Below are 10,785 nucleotides of genomic sequence, written 5' to 3' on the forward strand. Positions count from 1 at the left end.
ACACACTACAACGGCAGGGAATCAAATCCCGCAGTGCCAGACGTGTTCCGCTGCTGAAGCCAGTGCATGTCCAGGCCCGTCTGAAGTTTGCCAGAGAGCACATGGATGATACAGCAGAGGATTGGGAGAATGTCATGTGGTCAGATGAAACCAAAGTAGAACTTTTTGGTATAAACTCAACTCGTCGTGTTTGGAGGAAGAAGAATACTGAGTTGCATCCCAAGAACACCATACCTACTGTGAAGCATGGGGGTGGAAACATCATGCTATGGGGCTGTTTTTCTGCCAAGGGGACAGGACGACTGATCCGTGTTAAGGACAGAATGAATAGGGCCAAGTATCGTGAGATTTTGAGCCAAAACCTCCTTCCATCAGTGAGAACTTTGAAGATGAAACGAGGCTGGGTCTTCCAACATGACAATGATCCAAAACACACCGCCCGGGCAACAAAGGAGTGGCTCCGTAAGAAGCATTTGAAAGTCCTGGAGTGGCCTAGCCAGTCTCCAGACCTCAACCCCATAGAAAATCTGTGGCGGGAGTTGAAAGTCCGTGTTGCTCGGCGACAGCCCCAAAACATCACTGCTCTTGAGAAGATCTGCATGGAGGAATGGGCCAAAATACCAGCTAGTGTGTGTGCAAACCTGGTAAAGACCTATAGTAAACGTTTGACCTCTGTTATTGCCAACAAAGGTTATGTTACAAAGTACTGAGTTGTATTTTTGTTATTGACCAAATACTTATTTTCCACCCTGATTTACGAATAAATTCTTTACAAATCCTAGCATGTGAATTCATGGATTTTTTTTTTTTCACATTCTGTCTCTCACAGTACCTCTGGTGCAAATTACTGACCTCTGTCATCATTTTAAGTGGGGTAACTTGCACAATCGGTGGCTGACTAAATACTTTTTTGCCCCACTGTAATTAAAATGTGAAATAAAGAAATAATTAATTAAATGTGTCAATAATTAATTAAATGTGTCATTAATTAATTAAATGTGTCAATAATTAATTAAATGTGTCATTAATTAATTAAATGTGTCAATAATTAATTAATTACATGTGTCATAAATATTTATGTAATTAGTTATTTCCGATTTTAATTAATTATTGCCACATTTAATTAATTATTTAATGGTGTATTTAATTAATTCATTATGGCAGTCCTGGCGTTCCATAAACGAGAAGATTACTATTTGTTTTTGAAAAATAACCAACACCACAAGAGGATGGAACCAGACAGTACAAGAGTTTGGTTGCATATAAACTAAAAGGCGAGTATCCAGCGCTTTTCACAAAAAAAGAGAAATTTCTTCTCTGAAGAAAAGCTGCTATTTGCGACACTGAAGGTAATAACAGCAACTTTGTAGCGTTTATAAATGTCATCAATACATATATTAACACACACACACACACACACACACACAAAATGGCAAAATGTGTAGTCTTAATTAGTCTTAATTAGCTTGACCTTTCTTTGACCTAAACAAAAACAAAAGAAGCCATTTCAAAGCGTTTCTACTGGCCAGGGATGTCATTGGACGTCAATAATTGGGTGGGTACTCAAAAGAAACTCTGTAATTCTACTACAGCTAACTTATTTTAAGATGAACACAGCAATGTTTCTGTACTTGTAGGAATGTTTAGCTGATTTAGAGTTTAGAAATGTGTTAACATAGAATGTAGAATTATTGTAGAGACACTGACACCGCCCTCAGGAGTAGATTGTAGGAGACCAGTCCCCCGGTTGAACTGTGAAAGGTCTCAACATTTGTAACTGGATAACTGTGGTCTGGAAGGGAGATGGTTTTTTATGACCTCTAGGGAGTCACCTACACCCACAGTGTTTTAACTGTCACGCACACTCACTCACGTGCACACACATACACAGAGGTATGCGTACACAGTCACTCATGAGCACTCACATAGACACAGACACAGAGTTTGCAGCACACCGTGGCAGGGGCTTTATGATGGGGACGCCTCTATAAAGCTGGCTGTAACTAACAAAGGGGTAAAGATTTTGCAGAGGGACACACCGGCCTCGTCTTCCCTTCTAGAAGTGCATGCTTAAATGAAGATGAATAAAAATGAATAAAGGTTTTGTGAAATAACTACTGAGTTCCGGTGCCGTCTCTGGATGCCTCGACGAATAAAAGAACAGGGGTAAAACTGATTTCGTGACAATCTCTCAAATTAATTTACTGTTGTGTTTCTTACTGAATTGCTTTTGTTTTTGATTAGGTTTCCCAGTGCGCAGTTTGTCAGGCAAGTGCTGCAACAATTAAAAAACCATCGGAATATATTCCGATTAAGGTTAGTCATCGGCCATAGAAAGTAATCACATTTAATCAGAATGTTTTGATTGCTTAAAAACCTACTGATTGTTTACTTGAAAAAAATTGAATGGTAGATTAGCATTCTGTGTCATTTCAGTATTATTAATGTAACTATGTTTTTCTTTTTAAGGTTTCTCAGCCATTTTAATTGGTTGGGATGGATATTATTGGGAAACCTACTGAAACCAACAGCGGACATCTGTATATTTGCGTTTTTATTGACTATTTCACAAAATGGCCACAACACCCTTTGAGGTCGAAATCAGCCAAGGACGTGACAAACTGTCTCATAAAATTTGTCCATCAGTTCGAAGCACCAAAAAGGATTCTCAGTGACCAAGGCAAAGAATTTGTCAATTCTGTAAGTACTTTAGTCTTTCGCAAAAATATGTGGACACATATTTGAATAATTTTTTGAAAATGGTTCCATTTCTGGTCTTTATAAATCTCTTTTTGAGATATTAGTTTGACTGTTGTATATTTAAATTCTTATTGTAATGTGCTTATAGTCAGTGTATATTACTTGCTTTTGCAGCTCAACAGAAGGGTATGCAGATTGTTAAACATTAAAAGAAGCCTCTGCTCGTTCTATCACCCACAAACAAATGGCTTGGCGGAGAGAATGACTGCCACCATTCAGAGGTAAATTGGAGTGCATGCAGCTTAATGCATAACACATTATACTTTTATGGGATTCACTTCAACTAAAACATTAATGCATGACATTTAACTATTAAAAAATTAAAATGATCTTTCATATGAATGTTTTCCATGTGCTTTCATTGTCAGAGGCCTCTTTAAGGTTGTTGGTGACCATCCAGAATCGTGGGATGAGTATCTGGATGCTGTGATGTTTGGACTCAGAACTAGAAAGCAAATGACCACCAAATACTCACCCTATTACCTGATGTTTGGCAGAGAGGCTCATTATCCATCCGAAATCCCAGAAGAGTACATGGTATGTCTTTCTGTCTGTGACAAACTACATGAAAATCCCACACAAAGAACCTGTGTAAGTTTTTGAGGCACAGGCAGATCAGCTTCAATGCATGCATGCATAAAAGCACTACACCACTGAATATTTTTATGGATTGTTCCATCCCTCAATAAGTTTTCTTCATGTACAATCAATCCCAAGATACACTGAAGCTGTACCAGAAACGCATTGTCTTAAAACCTTACCAAAGACACTTAATGTTAATTTTCACTTTATTTCTCAGTTCTTTTATCTATGATCTGTGTGTCTTACACAGATTATAGTAATAATAGACATTGCTTTCGCAAGACATTCAAAAGCTGTTGAAACTGGTGAAGGACAATGTGGTCAGAGCACAGGAAAAAACAAAGGGCAAAATAAAAATGATGACGAGAGATGTTGTCTTCAAAGTTGGTGACAAAGTTTTAAGAGCTAACATGAGAAACCAGCAGAGGAAAGGGGGGAAACTTGAAGCAAACTTTTTAGGCCCTTACATCATTACAGCAATCCAAGGTAAAAGTGCGGATCTTCAGGATTCCAATGGGACAATCATTCCAAAAGTAAATATAGACCAACTAAAGTTGAGCAAAGACCGTATGCCAAGAGTGCCAGACCGGGGTTTAAAGAAAACAACAGCCACATTACTAACAGCACAACCAAGTCCAGCAGCACCACAAGCTGCAGCAGCACCAGCATCTGCTCTAGCTCCAAAGACTACAGCAGCACCATTGGTGGGAGCACCACCACTTCCTAGAGCTCCACAGGATACAGCACCAATGGCATCACTTGCATCACCACCAGTGAAAACCCCACAACTATCTCCAGTTCCATAAGGTATAGCAACAACAGTATCAGATGCAGGGTCAGGAGCAACAGCACAGGAAGTGTAAGTGTCACAGAAATGGCTTATGTTTAAAGAAGTTTAATAGATGGTTCCAGCAGTTAAAATGTTCTTGCTTGTACATTTCTGTGGTCAATATTGTAAAGGTGTGTTTATCTTGTCACAAAGAACAAGTTTTGTTACACCGCTATTATCGTGAGATTTGGGCATGATAGTATAGGCTGTGAGCCCACGTTTAATAATCACGCTAAGGAGTTCAGCGAGCTATCTGCAAAGGCCTGGTTAGTCTACCAGCTGTATAAGGTATTTGCTATTTGCCATAACTGTATTGTAATATTGTGAAAATTTGTAATGTATGGTGTTCTAATTATTTTATGTTTTAATTTAGAATGAACAAGACTGTAAAGGTATTCTTCTAGGACCTCCGAAGTGGCAGGCGGCCACGGGGTAATTTTTTGTTGTTAAAGCACGAGTGTTACTTTTGATAGACTGAAGCGCTTAAAGCCTTTGTGTTTTATGTTTGTAGTTTTCACGGCGTTCAATAAATGCAGCGAAGCGCCCGTCTTGAAGAAGCCGTGCCTGTGTTGTCATTTCGGAGTTACAGGAAGAAAACGCACCACCAGAACCAGCCACTGATTTTAATTGAAAGCCTGCGTGCTCTAGTACCTCTTGCCACGAGTTTCCAGAATCCTTTGCGGTTTTACCCATGAATGATGTCACATTTTCAATCGCTATTGCTACAGCACAAGAACGCGCTACAGCTCTACAAACCAAATCCCAAATAGCAGCAGACCCAGCCTCGCAGACCACAGCTCCAAAAGCTACATCACCAGCAGACTCAGATCCACAAGCTACAACCCCACAAGCCTCAGCTCCATCCACAGCACAAACCGTAGAAGAAACAATTCCGCTAGTGACAGCAGCACCAGCAACAGCTCCACAAGCTACCCCTGCACCACCTCCAGCATCACCACCTCAAAGATACACTGAGGCTGTTGCAGAGAAATGTAAATAAATAAAAAAAAGATTTATTTGCTTAAAAAGTACTTTTTTTTGACAGTATTTGTTCCAGTGCTCTATAGATCATGGCATAGCATATTTTACACTTTTTACCAGATATTTTAGGTATATTTCCTAAAAGAATCTTTAAATTCAATATGACGTTAATGCTTTTAAAAAAACAAAAAAACAAAAACCTTCATGGAGCAAAACATAGAAAACCTGTAAAAGGCTGTAAGTCACATGTGTAACATTACACAAATGAATAAGTGAGTCCTTCAAAGCTGGGCATATTTCTTTGTTGTTGTGTTAATCAGAATGTTCATGATTGACATTGTACATCTGATGTACACTAACAGTGAAAAGTTTGTACACACCTTCATTTTAATGTGTTTTCTTCATTTTCATGACTATTTTGTAGATTCATTGTAGATTCGAACTGGAGGCATCAAAACTATGAATGGACACACATGGAGCACTAACCCTAACACAAATGATGTAGTAAACAATAAAGTATGAAATAACCCAATAGACTTTTTAGATATTAGATTCTTCAAATTAGCCAAACATTTTTCTGTAAAACAAAGGGGGGCCCAGCGAAAAAAGTTTGGGAACCACTGTTGTAATGGGTGATTCTGCTAGAACAAAGATTTGATAGGGGCACAAGCATTTCTATTGCCATGTGTTTACATTTCTTTTTTTTCTTTTTTTTTTTTAAATGTGACTTTAATTTGTTATGAGAACATTGTAAGTATTACATTACCCCCCAATAAAAGCAAATTTAAGTGCTCTATTTTTTTTTTTTACAAAATACAATGTAAAACCATGTGCCTATTTTATCACCATCTTAAAAGTATTTACCCTGAAACGCATCATTTGTCAGTTAACCACATAAGTAATTATGCATTTTAGATTTTGATTTACATTTTGTTCTGCTGACTTATCTCTTTTTCTCATTACTTTTTGTTGATATAATGGATGCCTGGGCTAAAAGAATCCTCACGTTCTACTGTCAAAAATAGGTGGTTACAAATTATTCTACTGAGATATCCAACAAATTGGTCTGGACATGGAGTTGGAAAGTGAGGTACAGTGATCTTTACTGACAGCTTTGTAACTATCAGTGTTTTATTCCTTGTGATGGACCGAGCAGTGAAAGAAAGTCAGGCACAAGTTAGAGTCCCCAAAAAAGGTTTTTTATTTAACCCTAAAACATAGTTGGTTAAATCTTACAAAAAAAAATAAAAATATTGGGCCCATAAAAGAGGTCAAAATAACAGAACTTTACCCAAAGTTAACAAACAATACTGATAACTCAAACAAACTGACCTGACTAAACAAGACAAAGAGGAAACTTAAATAGTGGCTGATCAGCCCACAGAAAACACTAAAAGGGGTATAACACAAAAAACCTAACTGAAACTGACATAGTGAACTCCAATTCCCCCCCTGGTCCCGAGTTCTGGAATGAGCCAATTTGCAGTTTTCCATCAAGGCTCACGCCGCCCCTTTTCTACCTCTTGGCTCCTCAATCAAGGGACTGGAGCAGCTGCAACTAAGGTAACTCAGAAAACGACGATTAAAACATACATCACAGTGTAAACTAAAATGTGCACACTTAATTTAGAGTGCAGTGTTATGTGGATATGTGAATTAATTCTAAACCAAAGCCAGTTATTTATTATCCTGGAAATTAAACCTTATATTTAAAGTAAGACAAATGTGAATGCAGTGTTGTGTGTAAGCCTCTACACTGATATTACCACTGTGTGGCTGTAACAGCAGCCATCACATTCTTTGACAACAGTAAAATAATTTTTTCATTTTGTATTCACAGTCTATTAACTAGCGATCATGGTGAATGCGGATCATGCAACCGCCATAATTCAGCAAAAGCAGCATTGATTGATTCATTTTTAATGACTGCCATGTGGAAGAGAAAAGCTCCAAGACTCAAGGTTGGTATCTCTATAAACAATCTCGTGTGTATTTTTTTAGGTACCTGGGATCATATCCACATCCAGATTTAGATTTGATAACAGCTTATGGAGAAAGAATGAATTGATACTGCAGTTTGGGAAAGGCCTCAGGGGGGATTGGCAGTGGCTTCAGGACCCCATGTCCAAATGATAAGTGAATGAATTGAAAGTGTTAACTTTATTCTTTCATGAGTTATTTACAAGTTTCTCTTTGTTCACATCCATTTACATGTCGAAGAGGTTAACATGGAGGAGTGGATCGAAATTGTGTTGATATCTGGTGAACGCAGTAACCGGGTCATTGCAGGAGATTTCAATGCAAAACATCCTACGAGACCACCCCTCTCCCATGCTACAGTTAGCAAACTGCTTGCTAAGTTTCGTGAAACCGGTTCAGTGTTGGATTTGCCAAAATGTGGACGCAAGAAAACTGTCACTAATGAAGAAACATCAGTGGCTGTCCTAGCTTCATTCAGCAAGAGCCCACAGCGTAGCACTCGCTGCATGTCACTGGAGAGTGGCATTAGTCGAGCATCCCTTCGGCGGATATTAGCTACTCACAAATGGCACCCTTACAAACTCCAGCTACTGCAGCATCTCAACGAGGATGACCCAGATCGCCGCACAGAATTTGCAGAATGGGCAAAACAAAAATTGGAACAGGACCCTCAGTTTGCGCAGAAGATTTTGTTCAGTGATGAGGCAAACTTTTATGTGAATGGTGAAGTTAACAAACAAAACCACCGCTATTGGTCTAACACTAACCCACATTGGATGGATCCCTCCAAGACTATTGGAACAACAAAAGTGATGGTTTGGTGTGGTACATGGGGTACAATAGTGGGTCCATTCTTCATCAATGGAAACCTCAAGGCCACTGGATATTTGAAATTGCTACATGATGATGTGTTTCCCTTTTTATGCACTGAAGCTGGCACGTTCCCTGAGTTTTTCCAGCAAGATGGTGCACCACCACATTATGGTTGCCAGGTCCGAGCGTTCCTAGATGAACAGTTTCCTGGAAAGTGGATTGGTCGTCGTGGGCCAGTTGAATGGCCCCCAAGGTCTCCCGATCCGACCCCCTTAGACTTGTCGTCTTTGGGGGTCATCTGAAGGCAATTGTCTATGGTGTGAAGATACGAGATGTGCAGCACCTGAAACTACGGATACTGGATGTCTGTGCTGGCATTTCTCCTGCGGTGTTACTATCAGTGTGTGAAGAGTGGGAGAAGAGGGTTGCATTGACAATCCAACACAATGGGCAGCACATTGAACACATTTTATAAGTGGTCAGAAACTTGTAAATAACTCATGAAAGTATAAAGTTATGTTGAAACCAAGCACACCATTGTTTTTCTTGTGACATTATCAATAAGTTTGATGTGTCACATGGCCCTCTTCCTATTGAAAAAACAAAAGTTGTATCCAAGTTGGCTGACTTCTAAATGGCCAGCATGGTCACCACCCATCTTGAGGATTTTGCCCCCTCACATATACTAATGTGCCACAAACAGGACTTTAATATCACCAACCATTCCTATTTTATTACGGTGTATTCATTTAAATGGACCACCCTGTAGATAGTTTATTAGGCTTGCCACTTTTTTGGTCTCCGCTTGTCTGGTTTCCTCCTTTTTTTTTTGTACACACTGCACTCCATGCTGAGATGTGCAAAATTTTGGGCTAATAGCTCTTGAAATCGTCAACACTGCTTCATCTCTTAGGTACCTTTTTTATGCTCACATGATTCATACGCAGTGTTGGGGAGTAACGGAATACATGTACCGCCGTTACGTATTTAAAATACAAAATATGAGTAACTGTATTCCATTACAGTTACCGTTTAAAAGGGGGGGTATTTAGAATACAGTTACTTTGCTGAAATAAAGGGATTACACTACGGTACTTTCCCATTTCATATTGTGGCGGGTCAGGACTGTTTGGGTTTTGTTTGACAGCTATGTTCTGTTGTTCTGTTGTTCCAGGCGGCAGCGTTACTGTTGCCATGGTTACAGGGTGATGCTCTCTGTTTCCTGGGTGAGAGAGCGCCTTTTTGTTGTAGTTGTTGAGCTAAGCTAATAGGCAGAATGCTACAGGCATAGCCCTAAAGAATGTAGCCTCATGGGCAGTGTAGTCCGTGCTGCAGGGAGAATGGACTGCCATACTCTGCCTGACGAGCTCAGTTGTAAGTAAGCTATTAAGACTCGAAGGTACACTGTGTTTTCCTCCGGAACAGTACGTTCCTATTGGAAACAACAAGTTCTGTTGGAGCAGCCTTTCAACCCCTCTCTGTCTCTCGCTAGCAAAGTTCACCCAGACAACAAAGTAAAGCTATTTTTCGGCTACTAGCCCGACACAAACCCGACATATTAGCCAGAGGTCCCTTTACTACAGTTCGGAGATGCAGACCTTCAGTAATAGTAATAAATCACACAGCAATAGTACATTCATGCAGTTGTAAAAAGCATGATAATATATTAAGTAATCCAAAGTATTCAGAATACGTTACTCTCATTGAGTAACGTAACGGAATACGTTACAAAATACATTTTGGGGCATGTATTCTGTATTGGAATACATTTTAAAAGTAACCTTCCCAACACTGTTCATACGTCACTGTTAAAGTGGCTTAAGAATAGAATAGAATAGAATAATCCTTTAATTGTCCCACAAGGGGGAAATTTGGTAGAAAGCGATAAACATTCTGAAGATAGTACAAGGATCGGATTGAAAATGAGTGAGGACACTCCATGTCCAAAGAAATCCTCTCCAAAGTTACTGTGGTTATTGGTTATACTCTGATTTGTTTTGCTAATAAACTCCTTCATGATAGCATCACTAATGTGCATTACAGAAGTTTAAACCCAGGGTAAATTAACTGGAGAGCGATGTTTTAACATGATCATGTCTGGTTTTACAGTATTATAGTATCAAATAGTTTGTCTGGACAAACTTTTCCCAGCAGGTTATTTCAGTGTACAGTTTAAGGTAAATAGTCTTCCGCATGGCACATTACAATGTCACGAAGTTAGTATTAAAATGCATTCACAAATCGAGTCTGTTTTCCAGCTTTTACGCTTTATTGCAACGACTGCAGATCAGTGACAAGTGGAGAAACAAAGCTGGGCAAGTGGCTCCTCCTCCTTTGCGAGCTCTCATAGATGGGAAAAGCAGTTTTTGCCAAGGGTTGCTCTTTCTGATGATATCCACATAGCATTGCACTCCCGCTGGACTTATCGTGAGCCACCATGTCTCTGAGGCTGTTTTCTGTAAAAAGCCCGCTTTCCAGATGTTTCAAATCTCTGCACAACTGTTCAGCACGAGCGTTTGGGTAAGATAAATCCGAATGTGGAAGAAGAGCTGTGAAAGTGGGGTGCGGGTGATAAAAGATAATATATTTGTTGCTTTTCCAGCGCCGGAGCCGCCTGCCTCGGCTCGGTGAATTTGAAAGGTCGCAGCTGTCTGACTCTGAAGGATTTCAGCTCAGATGAAATCAAGGAGCTGCTGTGGGTCTCCAGAGACCTCAAGCATCGGATCAAGCATGAAAAACAGGTATTTAACTTTAATTGCAAAACTTCAGTACTTATAGTTGGTGTACTCTGTGGTCTCTGGGTGTGTAATTAAGAGTCATTTCTATTTCAGCATTTGCCT

The 10,785-nt window shown here is 39.6% G+C and overlaps 1 long non-coding RNA gene across 1 annotated transcript; it reads left to right on the forward strand.

The window, feature by feature from the left end:
* The first annotated feature begins 1,733 nt into the window (after positions 1-1,733).
* Positions 1,734-5,307, forward strand: LOC146500504 (uncharacterized). Its single transcript, XR_014869968.1, has 4 exons — positions 1,734-2,316; positions 2,470-2,700; positions 2,875-2,981; positions 3,129-5,307. It is a non-coding gene; the product is annotated as an uncharacterized LOC146500504 (long non-coding RNA).
* Positions 5,308-10,785: the final 5,478 nt, after the last annotated feature.

The sequence above is a fragment of the Neolamprologus multifasciatus genome, chromosome 16 (assembly GCF_963576455.1).
Source record: "Neolamprologus multifasciatus chromosome 16, fNeoMul1.2, whole genome shotgun sequence".
NCBI classification, from domain to species: domain Eukaryota; kingdom Metazoa; phylum Chordata; class Actinopteri; order Cichliformes; family Cichlidae; genus Neolamprologus; species Neolamprologus multifasciatus.